The sequence below is a fragment of the Henckelia pumila genome, chromosome 4 (assembly GCF_033568475.1).
Source record: "Henckelia pumila isolate YLH828 chromosome 4, ASM3356847v2, whole genome shotgun sequence".
In the NCBI taxonomy this organism is placed as follows: Eukaryota; Viridiplantae; Streptophyta; class Magnoliopsida; order Lamiales; family Gesneriaceae; genus Henckelia; species Henckelia pumila.
In genome coordinates this window covers 181,781,818-181,804,347 of record NC_133123.1, presented here as the reverse complement: position 1 = coordinate 181,804,347, position 22,530 = coordinate 181,781,818, and the positions used below count along the sequence as shown (strand labels likewise).

At 40.2% G+C, this 22,530-nt stretch overlaps 2 long non-coding RNA genes across 2 annotated transcripts; both read right to left on the bottom strand.

The window, feature by feature from the left end:
- Positions 1-10,804: 10,804 nt before the first annotated feature.
- On the bottom strand, positions 10,805-12,130 carry LOC140859945 (uncharacterized). Its single transcript, XR_012143561.1, has 3 exons — positions 12,022-12,130; positions 11,547-11,637; positions 10,805-10,940 (listed from the first exon to the last, which is right to left on the bottom strand). It is a non-coding gene; the product is annotated as an uncharacterized lncRNA (long non-coding RNA).
- Positions 12,131-15,357: 3,227 nt separating this feature from the next.
- On the bottom strand, positions 15,358-16,680 carry LOC140860069 (uncharacterized). Its single transcript, XR_012143587.1, has 3 exons — positions 16,576-16,680; positions 16,100-16,190; positions 15,358-15,493 (listed from the first exon to the last, which is right to left on the bottom strand). It is a non-coding gene; the product is annotated as an uncharacterized lncRNA (long non-coding RNA).
- Between the last annotated feature and the right edge of the window lie 5,850 nt (positions 16,681-22,530).

Below are 22,530 nucleotides of genomic sequence, written 5' to 3'. Positions count from 1 at the left end.
GGAGTTCGGTGTGATTGTTGGATATTTTAACCTCGGGATCCCAAACCTAAGAAAGAAAGAAAGAAGAATTCCTTTTGATTATATGAGTCTGATAATCCAGAAGTTTTAAAGCCATGCATATCATTTTATTCCGCAGCGAAATGAACTACTTGAAGATTATGTGGAATTTGATTTTATATCATGTTTTGATATATTATGTGATATTGTATGTTAGTCTCTTTTACTGGGAATATTATTCTCACCGGATTATCCGGCTGTTGTCTTGTCTTTGTTTGTGTGCTTGGCAACAGGTGGGGCAGGACCGAATCAGAGGCAGCATGGCTAAGGGTTGAGTTGACTAGAAGTGAGACTTGGTGTTTTGGGAGTCGAATTGTAATCGAACTTAGATTGTATTCGAACTCTTGTTGTTGTATTATTTTGAATAAGTTATATTGAAGCAATGTTCTACTAGTTGAGATTGTATAACTTTAGAACTACCTTGTAATGGATGTATGCATGTTGTATCATTGGATTTGTAGTGCATGATGTTGATTTGGAAATGTTGGGATGAGCCTTGTTGAATTCTGCTGTTTCTTTGTTCTGCAGCAGGGAGCGCTCGGTCGGCACTTTTTAGCAGACCGAGCGCACACCGCATCGAGAAAAACAGCAGGTTGTTGTGTTGGAGGCGCACGGTCTGCACTTTTTAGCAGACCGAGCGCACCCCCTTTTAAAAAAAATATTTCAGTTTTCTTTTAGTCTTGGATATTGCATGCTTTAGTGTAGTTAATTCAAGATTAGTCGTTTAGCACTGAGGTCTCACATAACTGGTAGCGGCCGACAACGGTTGCTGAGATCCGCAGTTTTTTGGGTCTAGCAGGATATTATCTTCGCTTCATTGCAAATTTCTCACAGCTGGCACGACCGATGACTCAGCTTACTTGCAAGGGTGTTGATTTCAAGTGGTCCTCAGAAAGTGAGGAGAGTTTTTGTGAACTTCGACGACGGTTGACTTTTGCGCCTGTTTTGGAATTACCGTCAGGATCTGGAGGGTATGTGGTTTACACAGATGCTTCTCTTCAGGAGCTAGGTTGTGTTCTGACTCATAATATACATGTGATCGCATAAGCTTCTAGACAGTTGAAGGTCCACGAGGACAATTATCCATTTCATGATTTTGAGTTGGCAACTATTGTGTTATCTTTGAATATCTGGCATCATTATCTATATGGTGAGAGATTTGAGATCTTCACAAACCACAAGAGCCTCAAATATTTGTTCACTCAGGCGGAGTTGAACATGAGACAGAGGCTTTGGATGGACTTGCTGAAGGACTATGATTGCGAGATTAAGTACCATCCGGGAGCTGCTAATCTCACTGCTGATGCCTTGAGCCGCAAGGTGCGATTGTTCGCACTTCAAAATTGTTCGATATCTCGTGTGATAGAGGATTGTGGTTCTTCAAAATATACCTTCAAGCAGAAGAAAGGTATGCAGGGTATCCAGATGTTTGCGATATTATCTGAGCCAGCTTTGTATTCACTAATTCGGGATGCTCAGATGTCCGATCCGAAGACCCAGCGTTTGGCTCGTTTAGCCAACGAGGGTAGTACGTCTGGATTTCACTATCAGTTAGATGGTTTTCTGTGTTTGTTCGGCCGACTTGTGATTCCGGAGGATAAGGATCTACGGGGGGAGATTTTGTCTCTGGCGCATCGCACTAAGTTAAGTATTCATCCAGGGAGCAAAAAAATATACAAGGATCTGCGTACTTGGTTTTGGTGGAAGGGAATGAAATGCAGCGTGTATCAGTATGTTCCAAAATTTTTGGTATGTCAGCAGGTCAAGGCAGAGCACCAACGACCTGGAGGTTTGCTTCACAGTCTACCTATTCTTGAATGGAAATGGGAGTTTATCATTAGTCGTATCCTCGAGGAATTGTGATTCTATCTGGGTTGTGGTGGACCGACTCACCAAGTCAGCACATTTAATTCCCTATAGCCGAGAGTACACTATTGATCGTATGGATCGGTTGTACATTCAAGAGATCGTTCTACTTCATGGAGTGCCTGTGAGCATTGTCAGCGACCGAGACCTCAGGTTTACTTCTAGATTTTGGGGAGTGTTCAGTGTGCCATGGGCACTACTCTCAGTTTGAGTACTGCCTATCATCCGAAGATAGATGGTCAGACGGAGCGTACTATCCGTACCTTGGAGGATATACTTCAGGCGTGTGCTATGGATTTTGGTTCAGCCTGGCAGGATCATCTATCATTGATTGAGTTCACGTACAACAATAGCTACCATCGTAGCATTGGGATGGCACCTTTTGAGGTATTGTACGGGCGACATTGTCGTACTCCACTCTTTTGGAAAGAAATGGGGGAGATACAGGCCGAGGGACCAGATTTAGTCCAGCAGGCCGCATATATTGTTGATCAGATAAAGAAACGGATTAAGACTGCACATGATCGTCAGGCCAGCTATGCTAATACTATGCGTAGGCCTTTGCAGTTTGATGTTGGGGAAAAGTGTTTCTGAGACTCTCACCTTTCCGCAGGATTCTCGGATTTGGTCTCAAAGGAAAGTTGTCTCCTAGATTCATTGGTCCGTTTGATATCTTAGAGAGCATTGGCGATTTGGATTATTGGCTAGCCTTGCCACCGTATTTGTCCAGTATCCATGACGTGTTCCACGTATCATTGTTGCGACAATACATGGAGGATCAGTCTTATATTATGTAGCTGTTTGAAGTTAAGGTGGATACTGATTTGACTTATGTAGAGAGACCATTCCGTATCCTAGATAATAAGGATAAGGTGTTGTGGAATAAAGTTATTCCTCTAGTTCTAGTGTAGTGGCAGCGCCGAGGCATTGAAGAAGCCACTTGGGAGCTTGAGAGCAGGATGCGTTCAGAACATCCTGAGTTATTCTGATTTTATTTCAGTATTTTATTGAGTTGTACTTTGTAAAAAGTTTCATCTAAATAAAGAATGTTTCTGCATGTTGTTTCTACTTTCGGTACTTAAGATCTGATTTCGAGGACGAAATATCTTAAGTGGGGGAGAATGTAGTAGCCCGTAACCAAGTAATGTGATTAAGGAATTAAATGCAATTTAATTTCCTAAGTCGGACGCTTTGAAGGGAAGATCGGAGGCTCCGAACGAGATCAAACGATCTGAAGCCAGGATCGGAGGCTCCGAACATGTTCGGATGCTCCGTCGGTAGGTTCGGACGGTCCGATCGAGATCAAGTATTACGTCATTGATTACGTTAGCAAGATGAAATCATAGCTGATGTGTTGATGGGACTTCGGATGCTCCGAAGTCGAGTTCGGAGGATCCGAACGTGTTCGAAGGATCCGATCGTGGATCTGACGGTCCAAACTCCGTCTATAAATAAGGGGTGCCGAGCTCTCTTTTGAGTGCACCAACTTCCCTCTCCTCTCGTTCCTTTAGCCTTTTATCGTAGATCTAGGGCGTTCTAGGCTCCCTTTTGGGAATCCGGAAGCGGCAGCGTGGTCCAGGCGTCGTAGCGGAGCTGTGGCTTAGTTTTGAGGCAAGCGACAGCAAAGGGCTGACGACAGACGTAGGTATAGCTTTGGCTCCCTATAGTAAATAAGGAGTATGCTATAGTCTAGTTAAGAATTTTAGAATAATTTAATGATATTAGTATCATTTGTCTTTGTAGCGCAGACTATAGGCGTAGACTTAGAGCTCGTAGAGCTTGCTATTAGTTGAGGTACGAAAGTACTGTTTGAGATATCATGAATGAGTATGTATGTATTATGTGCATTGCATGATCTAATATGATTTTATATGCATAATTTTATGACATGATTATATGTTGCAGGTATGTTCCATATCGAGCTATATCCTTGGGATATTATAGGGTTTTACCCTATCCTATTAGTGGATGGACTTCTATCGATTTGGGTCTGGAGTATCCACTGATATTTGTTATGGGAGCCACCTCCTGAAGCGATGGCACAGAGTGCTAAATACCAGGGACCAGTCTGTATTTGTAATCTGATCCTTTGGCCTCTAGTTTCAGTAGGCAGTTCACTAGCATTCATGCATTCATATAATACGGTATACTCATACTCTCGTGCTGAGCATTTTATGCTCACGTCTCGTACTTTGTGTATCTGGGCACCCTATTCCATGGGGCATATTTGCATTTGGAGGAGGCGGGTGGATCCAAGAAGGGATAGATAGTGGACGTCCAGCTGGGATTGCCTTGATCTTTATTTTTTGATGTATTTGGGATTAATACAGTATTCGATATGGTTGTATAATTATTTGAGGATTGCATAAGTTTGATTTGCTTCCGCAATTTATCGGGTATTTTGTTTTATTTAAGTTAATTGCATGCTTATAATTCTGATTAGTAGGTGATCTCGGTAAGGGTCACTACAAGAACAAAGGTACTCAAGTACAGACTGAGATAGCCAGCTGAATATACATGTTTATGTCTTGCATAATTATGTGTTGCATTATTATCTGTCATGATATGCATGATATAATGTTCATGATTTATATGCGGCATTTGCATACCATGTTGAGTCTGTTATCCTTTCGAGATAGCCAGTTGTTCTAGGGTCGCTCAGCCCTAGGGTTGTTGTTATTATATGAACGGGTACCGTGTGACACCCACTGGACCGACGGGGCAGCGTGTACGATCTACCCAGGACGGTGATAGTCCAAGATCGATTTCAGTATATGTGGCACCTACTAGATATTAGGAGAAGCGTGTGCATACTGGAGGCGCCTACGTACTGAGCATGATTTTCCAGACATGATCCCAGTTTACCCAGAGCATTCATAGTTCATGTTGCATGCATCATATAGACTTGTATATTCAATACTTTACGTACTGGGCGTTAGCGCTCACATCCCTGCTTTTATCTTGGACACCCCATTCGACGGGGAAGGTTTTGCAGGTGGACCAGGAGCGAGATCAGTGGTAGATCGGTGACTAGGGCTTCGTAGCAAGGGTCATCAGAGGGGTTCTATATTAAGATTTTATTTGGTGTATATTTGATTTGGGTTTAATCCTTTTGATCATCGTATAGATGGCGGAACATGGTGACGAAAGTAGTCATAGTAGCGTAGGTGGACGCTGGGGCGATCAGGGTGATCGAGATTATCGTCGAGGACATCATCAACATCGTCATGATGATCATAGACGTTTAGTATGCATAGGTTTATGCAGATGGGTCTGAAACCTTTGGTCGGAGGAGAGTCACCGGAGGATGCAAAGATCTGGTTGCGGCGTATGGAGGTTTGTTTTCGTGAGTTCAGATGCACCGAGGAGCAGAAGATGAAGACTCTCGATTTCCTCTTGGAGGGAAGAGCACAGAATTGGTGGAATTCTGCACCTATCATCGCATCGCAAGGAGTTGTTACCTAGGCAGATTTTTGCACAGCTTTTTAGAAGCTATAATTTTCTCCAGCACTCCGACAGGCAAAGGCTAGTGAGCTGTTGAGTTTGAGGCAGGGCTCGATGTCTATTTACAAGTACCAGCAGAAGTTCTTTGAGCTGTTGCACTGAGAATTTTAGAGCAGCTTCTGGAGCTTGTTTCATCTGTGGAATTTTTTATCACTTCAAGAGAGATTGTCCTAAGCGTAGTGTAAAAAGCAGGCAAGAATCTAGGATGGGATCTCAGGTTAGTAGACAGTCTAAGGCGTCAGTGCAGCAGAGGACCCATGGTAGGCATCATGGAGATGGTCAGCAGTCTCAGATGCATGGTCAGATATATGCGTTGCAGGGAGCTCAGATGCACTCAGATAAGAATGATGGCACTCATGATGATTTTGACGTATGATGTATTTGAGTAGTTGGTTTGATAGTTCTGTTTTGCAATAAAAGAATGGTAATAAGTTGTATTTTGACAATAATGTGAAATTATGATTTGGGATTTTCTAGAGTTAATTTCAAGCATTTTATATTTAATATTCAGCAGTGATGAATTGACAGATATTTGCATAACTAGGGGTTAGAGTGTGCTGGCTTCCAATGATCAGTTCTAGGATTTTTCCTGGAATGATTCAGAAAGTCAGTGATTTGACATGGTGCCAGAATTGAATTGTTTCAGAGACTCAGTGTTAGAATCATTGGTTATTGATGATGGATTTTCTTCATAGATTCAGTGACCAGGTGCTGGGGACTATGTTGGGTTGATCAAGACAAGACAGGAAGCGCGACCTGCACTGGTGTTTTCTGGGAGGTTTATTCCAGATAGACTATTGGGGGAGGCTACCTGAGTCTTGACATTTTGCACAGTTATTTCAAGAGGTATAATTATGTGTGTATCAGTAGGCTTTGAGATGTTTGGTGTATCAGCAGGTCAAGTCAGAGAACCGACAACCTGGAGGGATTGCTTCACAATTTATCTATTCCTGAGTGAAAATGGGAGTTGATCACGATGGAATTCGTGACCCATTTACCGGTGTACTCAAGGAAATTGTGATGTTATCCGGGTTGTGGTGGACCGACTCACCAAGGCAGCATCAGGACTACAGTTTTGACAGGATGACAAGTTTGTGTTCCCAAGAAATATTTTGATTGCACGGAGTTCCTTTAAGCATTGTCACCGAACGAGACCCCAGGTTTACTTCCAAATTCAGGGGGAGTCTTCAGAGCACACGCTTAGTACTCTTGAAGGCACGCTGCGAGCGTGTTTTTTGGATTTTGGTCCAGCATGGCTAGATCAATTTCCATTGATTGATTTCGCGAACAACAACAGTTACCATCACAGTAGTGGAATGGCTTCGTTTGAGGCATTGTATGAGTGACGGTGTCGTACTCCAATATTCTGGAGAGAAATGGGGTAGAGATAGTTAGAGAGATTAGAGTTAGTCCAACAAGCAATTAATATTGTTGGACGGGTCAAGAAAAGAATCAAGACTGCACAGGATCGATAGGATATTTATGCGAATGTTAAGCGCAGGCCTTGGCAATTTGGAAGTGTTGCATTTCAGATAGATTTTGTAAATTTTCCAATTTGAATAAAAAGATGCGTATTCAGTATTTTGCTGCATTCAGTACTTAAGATTGTTTGAGGATGAAATATCTTAAGTATGGGGAGAATGTAGTAGCCCGATTCCATTTCACAAGATTAAGTGATTTTAAACATGTTAGAAAATGATATATAATTTTAAAAGTGTCAAAACATGTTTAAGATGTCATTATTTGGTGAAAATAAGCAGAAAATCAGATCTATAACGTTCGAAAATGTTAGGGTAGGTCCCGAGGGTCCGCGAGGTCCAAAATGAGTTCGAAAATACCAAAATAGTTCGGAGCATGCAGACCAGTTCGGACCATCCGTACCGAGTTCGGATCTTTCGAACCAGTTCGGACATTCCGAACTCAGCAGAGCCCAGGTGTCAAAGTGGCTCAGACAAGTGGCAGTTCGGACCATCCGAACCCAGTTCGGACCGTCCGAACTCCGCCTATAAATAGGCCCTCCGAATTTCAGAATTTCACACCAAAATTTCATCCTCTCTCTCTCGGTTCCAGCTCGATTTTAGGGGTTTAGGGGTGATTCCAGCTTTCCTAGGCTTGGTCTGGAGGTTGGTGAGGTGCTCCGGGATTGCGGCGGAGAGGTGCCTAAGTTTTGGGGCAATCGTCATCAGCGGGATGTCGACGGACGCAGGTATAGCTCTGGCTCCTTATAGTAAATAGGGAATATGCTATAGAGTAGTTAAGGCTTTTAGAATAAGGTTATAATTCATGAGTACTTTCCATTGTAGTGTGGACTATAGGCTTGGATCTTAGAACTGGTGTAGCTTGCCTAGTAGAATTAAGGTACGTAGGTACAGACTGAGATAGTCAGCTGAATATACATGTTTATGTGTTGAATAATTATTTGTTGCATTATTATCTGTCATGATATGCATGATATATTGTTCATGATTTATATGCGGCATTTCCATACCATGTTGAGCATGTTATCTTTTCAAGATAGCGAGTTTTTGTAGGGTCGCTCAGCCCTAAGATTGTTGTTATTATACGATCGGGTACCGTGTGACACCCACTAGGCCGATGGGACAGCGTGTGCGGTCTACCCAGGATGGTGATAGTCCAAGATCGAGTTTAGTATGTGTCGCACCCACTAGATCTTTGGAGAAGCGTGCGCATATTGGAGTCGCCTACGTACTGAACATGATTTTCCAGATATGATCCCAGTTTACCCAGAGCATTCATAGTTCATGTTGCATGCATCATATAGACTTGTATATTCAATACTTTATGTACTGGGCGTTAGCGCTCATTTCCCTGCTTTTATCTCGGACACCCCATTCGACGGGGCAGGTTTGCAGGTGGACCAGGAGCGAGATCAGTGGTTGATCGGTGACTAGGGCATGGTAGCAAGGGTCATCAGAGGGGTTCTAGATTAAGATTTTATTTGGTGTATATTTGATTTGGTTGTATTAAGATTTATTTATCTTGAAATTGTATATTTTTAATATTTTTCGCTCTTATTTCTCTGATTATGTTTATTTAAGTTAAATGCATGCTTAAGCTTATGTTTAGTAGGTGATCACGGCGCAGGTCACTACACAACTAGTGCCCATATCTAGCATGACAATTCTGAGCATATCCTAGAAATCTGGTTAGTCTCCTATGACTATCCATAAGTCTTAGGATAATATGTTGTACTATCACATATAAGAGTACTCAAAGCTTCTGACAGTCTGTATCATATATAAATATTAAACCTAACGTTCCAATCTGAACTATAAATCTTGGCTTACTACGCAATCTTATAACAGTTCTGACCTACATATCAGCTAACTGGTCACCTCTATCTGTCATCTTATCTAGCAAAGCTAATTAATATAACAATAACTACCATAGTCTGCATCACAAATTCTTACTTATCTTGGTAGTTTAGTGAGATAATCTTTCGAAATACGATCTCATTTTGATTCTGGAGTCGCTAATCTATCACTTAACCCATCTGGTCAATGCTTTACAACTCTTTCAACTTAATTCTCGTTATGTTTAAGCTCTGAAACGCATGAATTCTGTCACATCTGCTTTCTTTCTCTTCTGACAAAAAAACTATTGAATGGATATTGGACTTATTGTTGTGTCTCTCTTTTAGAATCTGATATCTCATTTCTGAAGCATCTGACACACTCTTATCATTATTCACAACAGAGTCCATCCACTTAGATCCGAGGCTTCAACTCATGTCTTGATCTGACATTCTCTATTGAATTCTAACTGCTTTGATCTGATTTCTGTGATTTTTCAATTTTCTTAAGCAATTCTTGCTCATCTTCGATTGAAAATTTCTGGTTGATTGTGCATTATCTGAAAATTCAAGCCAGAAGACCCAGAAATCTGTAATCAATTAGTCATGTGCCCATCTGATTCTCTTTCTGTTTCCCAAGTACTGGAAAATCACACAATAAACCTATAATCTGGCTCTATGAATAAAAAAATGAGAGCCAATCAATATCGTTTGAGGTTGAATAATAATAACCCCAAAATCGATATCAAGAAATTCAAGAATCATCTCTCCAGTTCGATGTGATGGCTTCAGCATAATCAAAGATAAAGCTCAACTGTAACTGATTCTCTTATATTCATCAAATTTATAAACTCTTAATAGCAATACTCAATTCATAATCTTATCAATTCCCTATTGAATTTCAGTTCATAACTTAAAGTAAAATCTGAAATCTCACCTGGAACATATCTGCAAATTCTAACTGCTGGCATATCTATCAATGCTAATATAGTTCTTAATATATCTTGTGCATAGAATATACTTATTTCGGAACTTTTCTGTAGTCAAACTTAATATACACCGTACTGAAATAAATAAAATTTAAGTTCTAAATCTCATACCATATCATCATATTCATATGCACTTTATGCTCTCGCTGATCTAGCTTAATCGCTTCTTGGAACCAATATGTTGTTATCATGTACTTGGTTAGTGCATCATCATCTATAATGCTATCATAAATAGATATCCCAAGTACTACAAAATATTGTTCAATCTTATTTCTTTAAACTTGTGGCTCAACTCCTCTAATTCAAATTATTGATTCTCTCTTCTTATACAGAGGTTATAACACATCAATTTATTCAGCTAGTAATATATATTTTGCACCCATAACCTAAACAGGTTAAAGAAAAATAAGTTTGTTACCTGCAATCTTATTCTTAGGTGCAACTTATGTTTGATCCTCTGTATGCCTCTAGTATTGATCTTCATTCTGATTTCTTCTTAATCTGCTTTGATTAGGACACATTTGAGCAAAATGTCTCTCTTGTATCTAGTACATCTGCCTGAAATTTCTCTACACTGATTGCTAGAATGTCTCCCTCCACAATTAGTGCAAAAACCACTAGCATGCTTTGCATTCTGACCCAAATTACTCTATCTCGATCCGCTAAAGCTAGAGAAACCACTCTCATCTTAAATTGTTAACTCTTTGGATTAAGTTGATGTTTGCTGCTGCTGCCACTACCTCTTATATGAGACCTCGATTCTAATCATCTAATCTCAGAATAAACAATAATTACGCATACAAGATCTAAGATTAAAAGCAAAGTTTTTTTTTTTTTTTTACACAGGGTGACGCGCGGGCGCGCCACCCGAGGCGCGGGCGCGCATACAGCCCTGCCCAGGCCTCCGAGAAAGGGAGCAGAACGCGCGGGCGCGCATGGCCTGCTGTTTTAGCTCAAAATAAGGCTCCAAAAGTGCAATCTAACACTTGGAAAGGCTCCGACATGATCCAACTAACACTTTTCCAACAACGAAGTATTCAATTACAAGAAAGAGTAGAACATGCATCAATTCTAAGTTCCAAAATCCAAAATACAAATCGAGTTCGAATACAATCTAAGTTCGATTTCAAATTCGACTTCTACAATAACAAGGCCTCACTCTATCAACTCATCCACCTAGCCATGCGATCTCTGACTCGGTCCTGCCCCACCTGTTGCCAAGCACACATACAAAGACAAGACAACAGCCGAATAATCCGGTGAGAATAATATTCCCAGTAAAAGAGACAAACATGCAATATCATAAAAACATCTCAAACGAAATGCATCATCTTCTAGATATTCATAAAACAACCATGAAATTCCACAAGAATGTCTAAAACTCAATTCATATGCATAAATGCAATGCATGTCTTTAAAATCTAGGATTATCAAGTCGGATAATCAAAACATTTCTGCTTTTGCTTTTGGGATCCCGAGGACGAGATCACGTAAACGACTCACCGACTCTCCCGATCGAGGTGGTGCTACGTATCTCCATCCTCTAGACTTTGGTGCGACTATAAGGAGTATGCTAGCACTAGGTGAAACGGCTACACCCAGGCCACTCACAATATAATCCCCAAAACGTCTATCATCAAAAGGGTCGTCCTGCCCGCTACTCAAATCAAGGATTCATGTTCAAGATGAATGAAATTCAAAACATAACTCAAATAATTCAAATAATCAAATAACATGCAAGTATGTGATTTTTCGGAACACTCGAATCAAGTCGGATTCGAGTCACACGTTCCATTCCAATCTAAGTCATCTTATACCTCTTTTCAACAACTTCGATGCTCCAAACCGGCTACAATATCCAAGTCGAACAAAGCTGAAATCTCGCAATTCCACTGGCCTCAAATCAATCTGTGCAAGAAGTAATAAAGGCTCGAGATTAACATACAACTCAAACAAAGGCTTGGCTCAACAATTCGAACCGGTAAACAATCCAAAACTCAAACCGACGGCATAACGGCTATAATCTGATCAAACCAAAAATGCAGACAACAGTTCAATAACGATATAACCTCATATCAATGCCCAAAACAACAATAACAAGGCAACCCATCAATCTCAAAATCCAAGTTTTCGAAAATGGCTTCCAAAAATCATAACAAATCCGAACGTCGCTCTAATTCAAAACTGACAGATAATAAACGATCAGAACTCCGCCAAGAACAACATACTAGAATCTAAATCGATTCTAACAACCTCCGAAAAACAAACATATCCGATCGGAGAAATACTTACGGTAGAACGAAGCTCTCGCAGCCGTGATCGCTAATCTGCCTTCAGAAATAAATTCTAACGGACGGATCGTGCTCGGGGTGAAATCTGGGAGCTCAAGGAGACGTCCATGGCGTCTAGAGAGGGAGGAGGCGTGTTGGGAAAGGGGATGAAGTGAAAAGGTAAGTCAACTCAAGCTTAAATATCTAATAATCTCAATATTTGCACTTTAGTCCCTGAAAAATCCGAAATTTGCAAAAAGGACCCTGATCAAAATCAAGTCGGCTCTTGAACTCTGGAATCTCCGATTATCTCAAATAAAGTCGATTAAGATAAAATCGGGGCGTTACAATTCTCCCCCACTAAGAAAAGATTTCGTCCTCGAAATCGACACGGTTCCAACACGAACTCTGTTCTCCAAACTACTCCTTCAAGTTTGTCCATCAAAAGTCGACTCCTTTTCTATAGAAAATCCTCCTAAGCTCAGTCACAATCGAATCATCTTTGGTTTCAACTCAAGGAATAACATCCAAAGTTCGACTCGTCTAATCTGGCTGTCCGTCGTTCTGAGGATATCGAACTGAAAAAGTTGAAATCAGGCAACAAAATCTCATCGAAGTCCTTGCCGAAAGAATGAGCGCATCAAGGATCTCTGTCTAAACTAACCGACTTCGGCCAAACATGACATCTGACGACCTCTGACAAGATCTCAATCCTCTAATCTTGAATGAAAGTCATTCTGTACGGAAAACGGTAGCAGATTCCAACAATAGGTCAATCAAATCAGACAGTAGATAAAATAAGAACAGCTCAAAACATCGGTTGCTGCATACAATTCCTCAGATAAAATTCGCAGTAAGAAATCTCATACAATCTAATCCTCTCCTCTGCTTTCAAATCAGTTTCGTCTGCTAAAATAATTACTCCAACTCTTAAGATTAGAACAGATCACGTGAATTTCCGCATAAGACAAATAGAAGAACAGGTCTTCAAATCAATAAGATCGCTACGAGCTCAAAGTCCAGATTCAGACATTGAGTCTCGAGCGTCTTCAACTGTCTCGACGTCTAGACTATAGCGCAATTCCACTTAATAAGAATACATCTCCAAAATCTCGATAAGAAAAGATCGCTGATCGGCATAAATTCCATCATCAAATCATACAATCGAAGAAGACCATTCGATCCAAAAGAATTCAGACATCGAAGAAAAACATACAACTGCTCGGCACAAACATCTGCTATACGATTCTCAAAAGCTCTGAAAGATCAGTACAATTCTCATTCCAAAAAGATAAGAAATCAACGATAAAAATTCCTAGTCTCAACTAATTATTCTAAAAGATCCGGTTAACAGAAGTTAACAACACTACTGGAGTATTCATCAATTCGAACGATTCAACAATTTAAAAGAGGCACGTTAAACATATACAGATTCTTCAATAAGAAGGCAAGAGATTCGCCAGTATCTAACAGTCCAATAAGAATAGGAAACTCAATATCGAACGTTACCTGATCTGTCATTATCGGTTGCAGCCTGAGTCTGCGGATCCTCAGACAGAGCAAAAACTCGTGCCTGCTGTCTGGGAGGCTGGCTTGCATACTGATTACCTTCCTACACATTCTGTTGCTGAGGTTGGAAAGAGTGGACAGTAGGTGCTTGCTGCTGAGGCTGAGCTGTCTGTCTCGGGAAAATTCCACTTTGAGCTTGCTGAGGAACACGCTGAGGACATGTTCTCGCAAAATGCCCCGCCTGGTTACAAATATGACACCTTCCAAAAATACCTCTACACTGATCACTGGAGTGACGACCTCCGCAGTTGGCACAAGACATGCCTGACTGTCCCGAACTCTGTCCCGATCCATACTGCCTCGAACCACTCGAGCTCGAAGAACTGGTTCCGTGCTTCTTAAACTGCTTTCCCTTCGGGAGATAGTAATCCTTCCTGTTACCTCCACTGCTACCACCCTCAGAACTCGGTGGTTGGTTCTGAAACTGAAAGGATTGATTCTGGTAATGGAACGGTTGGTTTTGGTATTGAGAAGATTGTGCCTGAAACTGTCCCTGCTGCTGCTGAGGCACAAACTGATTTCCTCTCTGTCTCCACAAACCTGCTTCTGCTCCCTTTGCGTGATTCATGGCATCCGCAAAGTTATTAGGCCTGTTGGTATTTACCAACGTGAAGACGTCAGGGTTCAAACCATTGATGAACTGATCTGCCTTAGCTTCTTCATCTCCGGCAATTAGCGGTGCAAAACGCAACAGACTATCGAACTTAGCCACGTACTCTTCAATGTTCAGATTCCCTTGCCTCAGGTTGGCAAACTCTGCTCCCTTATCTTTGCGATACGAGATAGGGAACAACCGCTTAAAAAATTCCGATTTGAAAAGAGTCCAAGTAACTTCCGTACCTCTATTCTCCATTGCTTTCTTTGTCATGATCCACCAACTCTTAGCAACCCCACGAAGCTGATGAATGACTAACCTGATTCGACGGTCATCTGTGTAATCGATGGAATCGAACAACTGATCGATATCATCCAACCAACTCTCACAGTCAACTGGATTTTCTGAACCCATCAACAATGGCGGATTGAATGACTGAAACCTTTTCAGCAAGGTTTCCATAGGCGTCGCTGAAGCATCCATCTCTACCGTTTCAGTACTAGCTTGCTCAGTTGTAGGAATAACTGGCGGTGGATTCGTATTAATAACTCTTCGAGGACCCATCTGATAATCAAAGGTTAGGACACAAGATATCTCAATCGCTGCAATTCGGTGCCATTGCAACCTCTCAGACTTCCGGATACAGGTGAAATACAGTTCATATCTCAAATAATTCATGCTTCATATTTCAAATCACACAATCATGTAAATCAAGTAATTCTCAACAACAAAGCATGCTCGCATGGTATTTAAATAAATCAATTTAAAAAACTCAACCACATGCGAGAATCAATTCATGCGGACTCGATCTACCCCGCTCACTTCTAAATTCAGTCCAAAGAATCTTATCGCTCTGATACCACTTAATGTGAGACCTCGATTCTAATCATCTAATCTCAGAATAAACAATAATTACGCATACAAGATCTAAGATTAAAAGCAAAGTTTTTTTTTTTTTTACACAGGGTGACGCGCGGGCGCGCCACCCGAGGCACGGGCGCGCATACAGCCCTGCCCGGGCCTCCGAGAAAGGGAGCAGAACGCGCGGGCGCGCATGGCCTGCTGTTTTAGCTCAAAATAAGGCTCCAAAAGTGCAATCTAACACCCGGAAAGGCTCCGACATGATCCAACTAACACTTTTCCAACAACGAAGTATTCAATTACAAGAAAGAGTAGAACATGCATCAATTCTAAGTTCCAAAATCCAAAATACAAATCGAGTTCGAATACAATCTAAGTTCGATTTCAAATTCGACTTCTACAATAACAAGGCCTCACTCTATCAACTCATCCACCTAGCCATGCGATCTCTGACTCGGTCCTGCCCCACCTGTTGCCAAGCACACATACAAAGACAAGACAACAGCCGGATAATCCGGTGAGAATAATATTCCCAGTAAAAGAGACAAACATGCAATATCATAAAAACATCTCAAACGAAATGCATCATCTTCTAGATATTCATAAAACAACCATGAAATTCCACAAGAATGTCTAAAACTCAATTCATATGAATAAATGCAATGCATGTCTTTAAAATCTGGGATTATCAAGTCGGATAATCAAAACATTTCTGCTTTTGCTTTTGGGATCCCGAGGACGAGATCACGTAAACGACTCACCGACTCTCCCGATCGAGGTGGTGCTACGTATCTCCATCCTCTAGACTTTGGTGCGACTATAAGGAGTATGCTAGCACTAGGTGAAACGGCTACACCCAGTCCACTCATAATATAATCCCCAAAACGTCTATCATCAAAAGGGCCGTCCTGCCCGCTACTCAAATCAAGGATTCATGTTCAAGATGAATGAAATTCAAAACATAACTCAAATAATTCAAATAATCAAATAACATGCAAGTATGTGATTCTTCGGAACACTCGAATCAAGTCGGATTCGAGTCACACGTTCCATTCCAATCTAAGTCATCTTATACCTCTTTTCAACAACTTCGATGCTCCAAACCTGCTACAATCTCCAAGTCGAACAAAGCTGAAATCTCGCAATTCCACTGGCCTCAAATCAATCTGTGCAAGAAGTAATAAAGGCTCGAGATTAACATACAACTCAAACAAAGGCTTGGCTCAACAATTCGAACCGGTAAACAATCCAAAACTCAAACCGACGGCATAACGGCTATAATCTGATCAAACCGAAAATGCAGACAGCAGTTCAATAACGATATAACCTCATATCAATGCCCAAAACAACAATAACAAGGCAACCCATCAATCTCAAAATCCAAGTTTTCGAAAATGGCTTCCAAAAATCATAACAAATCCGAACGTCGCTCTAATTCAAAACTGACAGATAATAAACGATCAGAACTCCGCCAAGAACAACATACTAGAATCTAAATCGATTCTAACAACCTCCGAAAAACAAAACATATCCGATCGGAGAAATACTTACGGTAGAACGAAGCTCTCGCAGCCGTGATCGCTAATCTGCCTTCAGAAATAAATTCTAACGGACGGATCGTGCTCGGGGTGAAATCTGGGAGCTCAAGGAGACGTCCATGGCATCTAGAGAGGGAGGAGGCGTGTTGGGGAAGGGGATGAAGTGAAAAGGTAAGTCAACTCAAGCTTAAATATCTAATAATCTCAATATTTGCACTTTAGTCCCTGAAAAATCCGAAATTTGCAAAAAGGACCATGATCAAAATCAAGTTGGCTCTTGAACTCTGGAATCTCCGATTATCTCAAATAAAGTCGATTAAGATAAAATCGGGGTGTTACATCTTACCTCATATCTGCTCTGTTGTGGAAATTACGGCTGAGTTTGTGATTGTCTCACGTACTGTGGCATGTCTAAATTTTCCTTCCGATTCATAAAACCAGCTTCAGTTCTCTTCGCCCTGTCTATGGCTTCCACAAAATCTTCGGTTGCAAACATTTACCCAGGCATAAATCTCTGGGTTCATGCCATTAATAAACAGCTCAACTTGAGCTTCTTTATCATCAGCAACTCGAGGAACAAATCATAGCAAGCATAAGAATCTAGTAACGTATTCCTTGATACTCAAATTGCTCTGCTTCTTATTGGCATATTCTTCTTTCTAGGCATAGTCTGGTTTCTCATCTTCTCTATCTGCTGCGGAAAGGAACCGCTGATAAAATTCTGTTCTAAACACTTGCCAAGTAATTAACATACCTCCATCGGTGTGAGCATAGCATCCATTGGTTCAATGGTATACTTTTCTGTTCAATCTGAGGTTTTTACTTCACCTGAGAAATCTGTTCTGTTCAGTCTGGGGTGCTTAATTCACCCGAAAAACCTATCTTTCTTTATAACAAAATATATAAGAAACGCAAAAATTATACATACACTCAGTATAGCACACTTATAATCTTAGTTTAATAACCTCATGCATCAAAAATAAACATGCTTATAAAGTATTCACATAATCATGTAAACACTTAATCAACTAAGCATGTAATTCTTAAATCAATAAGACGTGCATTTCTTTAAACAGTAGATCATACTCTCATGTAATTCATGTAACATCAAGTAATGCATTAATCTATGCAATACAATAAATGCATGCGACTCGATCTACCTCGCTCACACACTTCTATCTCAGTCCAAGAAACTTACGCTCTGATACCACCTGTTGTGGAGGCCTTGGGTGCTAATCTCAATTCTTAAACACAATTAATATCAATCCGATATTTAAGAAACATGAATTAAAATTAACCAATCTGATCAAGTATTCAAAAGATTAATACATAAAAAAAAAATTTGTAATGGACTGGGCCCGCACCCTCTGCACTCTGGCCACATCGGGCCTCAGCTCTAGGCCGGCCCAGCCATATTCAACTCATGGGCCTTCTCCCACCTGAAAATGGAGTTTCATGCCCTCCCTAGGGATACCAGGCTCAAGTGCAAATTCTTATCATCCCTGTGGAGGGCATGAAACTCCCTTTTTCAGGTGGGAGAAGGCCCACGAGTTGAATATGGCTGGGCCGGACCAGAGCTGAGGCCTGATGTGGCCAGAGTGCAAAGAGTGCGGGTCCAGTCCATTACAAAAAAGGGCTTTTTATTTTTTTTAAAAAGGTGGTGTGATGCCCGGGGCTGAAGAGGCAGGGAGTGATCGCCGGTGTCAAGAGGTTGCACGGACAATGAGTGGCTCCTGGTAGGCTTCTAGGCGGAGGGAGACATGAATGAACCAATCCCGTGCCGGAATGAGAGGGGATTCTGAGACTGTGTAGGTATGGGACAATATGGTTGAGGAGGGCTTAAAAGATTTCATATGTACTATTCATATCAAGAAGGTGCATCTTCTTTTCGGAAGCTCATCACATAAGAACTCCAAAGTTAAGCGTGCTTGACTTGAGGAAATTATAGGATGGGTGATCCCCTGGGAAGTTTCTCAGGGTGCGTGTGAGTGAGGACAAAAGCACGTTGAAAAGACCCGTCTTGATACATGGGTCATTGCAAATGGTATCAGAGCCGATCTCTCTTAGTACGGTATGGTTCGGGGACGAACCAAGCGGAAGCTGGTGGGGATGTGACGCCCGGGGCTGAAGAGGCAGGGAGTGATCGCCGGTGTCAAGAGGTTGCACGGACAATGAGCGGCTCCTGGTAGGCTTCTAGGCGGAGGGAGACATGAATGAACCGATCCCGTGCTGGAATGAGAGGGGATTCTGAGACTGTGTAGGTATGGGACTACATGGTTGAGGAGGGCTTAAAAGATTTCATATGTACTATTCATATCAAGAAGGTGCATCTTCTTTTCGGAAGCTCATCACATAAGAACTCTAAAGTTAAGCGTGCTTGACTTGGGGAAATTATAGGATGGGTGATCCCCTGGGAAGTTTCTCAGGGTGCATGTGAGTGAGGACAAAAGCACGCTGAAAAGACTCGTCTTGATACAGTGGGTCGTTACAGGTGGCCTCGCTCGAGCGCGCCTATGTGTGCTTGAGCAATCCAAGTTCTGGTCGAGCTTGCTCGGCCTCGCTCGAGCGTGCCTGAGTGCGCTCGGGTGAGCCCTGCACTGCCCAAAAATGCTAAATCTGATCTTTTTGATGTCAAATGTAGTTCTAAGGTGTATTTGAACCTTAAAACACATCAAATCCATTCTAAAATGATCTAAACTCATCTCATTCATTATAAACATAAAGTTTTGAACATTCTCATTTTATACAGGATTCTTGAAATACAAAACAATAACTCAAATCTGGTTTTCTAATTCTCAATTCATTCTAATACATGCTACACATGAGTTTGACAACAAATATACATTTCTAGTTCTTAACCCGAGTCTCCACTTCTATATCTTTCAATCTCGAGCTATCCAAGTCCTGTCTGACTCATTTCTGCCCCACCTATTGCAATGCACACATACAAAAACAATGAAATAACCGGATAACTCCGGTGAAAAATATATCTCAATATGAACGGCATACATATAAAGAAATTCATCATAGCATGCAAAATCTCATGCTTTGAAGACTCTTGAATTATAATAGCAATTCATGCATATTATGCCATAGCTAATCAAAAAGGCAATCATAGTAATCTCATAATCAATCTTTATTTCTTGAATACATATCACAATCTTCTAGCATCTTCATAAACATAATCTAACACCATAGAAATCTCTAGTCTACCACATAAATGCAATGCGATTAGGAAGAAAAGGGATTTCAATATCTCAAGCTCATCTCTGAAATTCTTATCTCTGAAATTCTTTTCTTTGGGATCCCAGGGAATAAAAAGCCAACAAATCTCCCATCTACTCTCCCGCTCGAGGTGGCGTTGCGCTCTTATTCTCGGACTTTCAACATTATACTGGGAACTCTGGCAATAGGAGTCAATCTGTCTACTAGCCACTCGTATATAAGTCCAAACGTCCAATATAATCTTTCTAGTCTGCTTTCAAAGGCTCGAAGGGATTGTGGCTCAACATGAATGCAAACACAATCTATAAGCATTTTACCACAATCATATAAATGCATAATTACTATATATGCATCAAGATATATCATCATAGAATATAAATGCATAAGTAATCTATATGCATCAAGATATATCATCATATATACCATTCAAGAAATAGTATATTCATCTAAATCAAGACATCAAATCATAACAAGGAATTCATGCACGTATGTGATTTAGGAAACTCGAAGTCGTATTTGATCTCGAGTTATCGTTTCTCTATTGTCTAATGTCTATTCATACCTCTCATCTTGATCTAAACTTCTTGAATCCTTCAAGTTTTACTCTTCAAAATTCTGCTCATTCTTCTTTGCTAGTTAAATCTTGATAGTTCAACTTCTAGTTGATTCAATTCTTGATTCAACTTCTTTCCGACTTTAATTCTTCGATTCGAACTCGATAACTTCGAATCCAATCTGAAATGAAGTTTATACATTTTCAAATATCAACTTTCAATCTCACTATAATAAGTGACCGAAATTTAAACCGACGGCGTAACGATTCAAAATCGATAATTGCTAACACATAAACATCATCATTTCTATCATCTAAAACCAATATCATCGTAAATTCCATAACATAATCTCGAAAATCAGCAGCTCATAATTTTAAAATTTCCAAAAATCTTCAAAAATTCGTAAACATGTTCAAACGACGATCTTTTCTCGATCCGTCTTAGATATGCTATCGCCGTATATAGTAGAACACGTTTATACAATCAAATCTTAATTCTAACAACATCTTAAAAATTAAAACATCATATAACTTCATCAAACTTACGTCAAAGTATAGCTTTCGAAGTCGTGATTGCAAATATACAATCAATCTTGAATTCTACCGAGCAGATCAAATTTAATCCGAACTTTGAAATGAAGAAACCATTTTATTTTCCTTTCCCACGGCTTCTCTTTTGCTGAATCTGATGTGAATGACATGTATTTACACTAATACACATGCACACACACGTGTGATTTCCCACTTGCAAGGGAAATTGCACTTTGGTCCCTCAACTTCTTACTATTTGCAATTCAGTCCTTTATCAATTCTTTGTTTGTAATTACATCCTTTTTATATCAAAACTCATAATTAAAATCTTAATTTCCAAAAATAATCAATTTAAATATTTTATTATTTTAATTTAATAATTCTGGATTTAAGTTTTAATATACATAAATTCTCAAATTAAATATTTTCGACTCGGAAATTAAATCTCTAATTCCGAAAATTAAAAAATTCATATTTTAGGGCCTTACATCGAACCACTCCACGTTCTTAAACTGGAGAATCTTCTTTCAACCTAGCCTACAGAGCGGAAGTTGTGGCTCCTGCAGAAATAGGAGAACAATCATGGAGAGTAACACAATACACTTCATCTGGGAATGACCAAAGCCCTCCGAGTTTCATTGGAATTGGTGGATGAACTAACAGATGAAGCTTCAACACGAGCTGAAAGATATCAAGCTTGCATGACTAAAGCATACAATGACAGAGTCAAACCAAGGTCCTTTCAAGTAGGAGACCTGATCTTGAGAAAATCTGATATCTTGAAGTCTGTGGGTAAATTGGACCCAAAATGGGAAGGCCCGTACAAAATAATTGAGATTGTAAAGATGGGAACATATTGCCTCCAACATTCAGATGGAAGAATACTTCTTAGACCTTAGAACGTGGCCAACATGAAGAAGTTTTATGCATAAACTGCAACTCTCGCCAATAATAGGCTATATTTACCTTTTTTGTTATTAGCAAATTTTCTTTAAGTTTTTCTATTACAATTTTGTGGTGAAGTTTTTAACTAATATGATTATTTTGTTATACAAATAGAATACTTTGTCAAAAGCATATCATATCTCCTCTCCTATACTAACGCTTAATCATGACTTAAATGTCATAAACCCTAACAGTCATAAAAAAGCTCATAAAAAATAAGAGGTTTGGCCAGCCCCACGGGATATTTTAACTTATGACGCTGTAAGAGGTCAGGACGAAAAAATATTAAAAGTCTCGGGATACCTCACCACATATCAAGTGGGTTTAGGACTTTCCTATGAGACAAAATCTTGGGAGACTGATCCTCTCCCAAGTACTCTAATATTAAAGCGATAGTATTTTATTAATCAAACAAGTATACAATAGAGACTCCAAAACGCAAAGATATATGATAATCGACAGAATTGAATATATATATATATATATAGAGGAATTTTCAGCTACCCAACAATATTTTCCCACCTCATCCCCGATCGGGTTTTAGTTGTCGGGGATGAGTTGGGCATCATTGGTTGGGCAGCTGAAAATTTCTATATATATATATATATATATATATATATATAGAAAAAAGAATAGTTGTTCTTCTTTTGTACCATCACCAACTGCTTACACACGCAAAAAGAGCAAACCAAGTCGAAGACTCCAAAGTCATTA